This window comes from Camelina sativa, chromosome 15 (genome assembly GCF_000633955.1).
Source record: "Camelina sativa cultivar DH55 chromosome 15, Cs, whole genome shotgun sequence".
In the NCBI taxonomy this organism is placed as follows: Eukaryota; Viridiplantae; Streptophyta; class Magnoliopsida; order Brassicales; family Brassicaceae; genus Camelina; species Camelina sativa.
In genome coordinates, this window is record NC_025699.1 from 19,680,764 (window position 1) to 19,683,370 (window position 2,607).

The following is a 2,607-nucleotide window of genomic DNA, read 5'->3' on the forward strand; positions in this document are numbered from 1 at the left end:
CAAATCCATTACATAAAATGAAATGAAAAGGAACGGTGAATAGATGCCAAAATTGAAAGCCCCTCATTGCTGTAAGACATCTATGTCAAAGATAGTTTTTTTCTCTGTTAATAGAACGCATAACTGGACAAATTTTAAACATTTATCCTTTATTTCCAATTTTCTCAACCATTAAACATTAAACATTTAAAACGAATTATCAAACCAAGTCAACTATATACTACATAACCAAAAATATATAAACTTAGTAAGATTATGTTGTTTCATGCTAAAAAGAAAAACTAAATCTATATATAATAGCAAACCCACTTTTTTGTGTCAACTTTTAATCCAACAGATGAGATTAGTTCCAGTTTTAATCCAACGGTTTAAAATTATTAATTGTGTCTTTTCGTCGCACCCCCATCTTTCAAAAATCACATCCATTAATTTTTACACATTTTAAATCACACATCTTAGTCTTTACATCTCTTTGTTGTACCTCCTGGTTTCAAAAATCACATCCATTGATTTTTACACCTTTTAATTTCACACTTCTATGTGTTAAATCTCTTTGTTGTACCTCCATGTTTCACATCTATTAATGTTTACACCTTTACATTTCACACCTCTATTTCTTACACCTCTTTGTTTATTATATATAAATTTTTCTTGGCTACATAAACAAGTTTCGGAAAATTGTTTTTTGAGTACTAAAGAATTGTATTATTGAAGTGTTTCTTAACTTTCAAGCATCAATCTCTAATTCAAGGTAATTTAATATTTTTGCTGCGAATGACCTGTAGTGTTTCTCGGTTAGATTATTATTACTGTTAGTCGACACTATTAAGTTCATACATTAATATTAGTTTTATATACATATATAGTAAAATAATTATTTAAATCAAATATAAATGTTTTCTCTTGTGATTTCTATTTATTGTTTTATTTGGTTTGTATAACATATAACACACTAAGGAAATACAAATGTTGGCTTCTAATTTACGATATTATTCAATGTCTAGAAATATACACTGTGTATGGGAAAGTTCGAAAACAACATGTAAATAAGATTGTGAAATAATAATTCATTCAGAAAGGCAGAGAGAGAATGACATCGGAGGAAAATGAGAATGTTTATGGTTTAATTACATAACAATGACCCACATTTCTTACACTATCCTCCTCTTTGTTTTGTCAACACATTATGCTACAATGACACTTACAAGAAAAAAAACACTGTTTATAAAATTAGCAATGACCCACGCACACTTCTTATATATTATAGATTTTTATTTTGCTAACGGATATGGATCTTAACTATGGATGTATATCAATTATCTGAATAATGTTATTTTTTGTTTAATACGACGAATTATTTATGTATACGAACGCTAGCTGTGCTCACACAACATATATGAAAGGCAGAGCTGTAAAAAGTAATGCGCACGGATCTCACCCTCGACTTTGGCTAGACGAGACGAGATATACGAATTATTTTAACCGACATCGACCTGATCAATATATAATATATACATATATAGTAAAATAATTATTTAATTAAATAAAATATTAATGTTAATACAAATTAATAATAAACAAAACCAGTTAATGTTAATATACAAATTAATTATTAATGGTAAATTATATTAATGTTATTTATTATGTTGACTAAAAATCGAAAAGAACCTTTTCATAAGTGGTATAACAAAACTTCCCTCTTATAAAAAATTAATTAGATCGACGACATAAAGGGAGTGGTAATCAACTGGTGCAAAATGTTGATGACGTACGTAAATTTCCAAAATAGTTCAATGTTTCTTACTTTTTTTTTTTATTATTAAAGCAAAACCAGTTAATTAAATTACCTAGTATTTACAACAACGAAACAATTTTTTTTTGACATAAATCAACATTTTAGAAAAATCAAACCATATGAAGTAGACATTTGCTCTCTCAATCCCTCACTGGATAATGGCGACTCGATGAGTAAATGTAATCGTTTTTCAAATATAATTCCGCTCCTCATCCTCGATTAACTATGTTTCTATCGCATATCAAGCCTACTTAAGTTTCCTTTTCACTAACCAAACTACATTTTGTAATTTTTGAGGTTTTAAGATTTCCCGATTTAATATTATTTTTTTACAAGGTTTTATTGTTTTTTGTTTAATAACTAACACTCAGTCATTTTTTCTTTAGTTAATTCAAATTTTGGTACTGCAGACTAAACTTAAGTATAAATAGTTTTATAGATAAAGGGGCTAAATTTATTAACGGTTTTGTTTTCGATTTATTAACAACTTTTAATTATGGGTTTAATTTACCAACAAAATATTTGGGTGTTTAATGGATCCGGCCAATGTTGAGGGGTTTCTTTGTTAAATATTCTCAAAAAAGAACCAGCAAGTGACTAAGGGCTTGACTGGTTCAAACGCTGCGGTTGCTGTTATGGTTGCGGAAGATTGCGGAAGCGGGCGATTGCGGTTTCAAGCGTTATTAAGCGTTTTGAACGACTGGTTTAGCGGTTTAAAATTGATGCGTTTGCGGGAGGTTTACGACTGGTTGACCAGCGGGTGCAATAGCGGTTGGAATATAAATAAATGTGATATATAATTATATAAATGT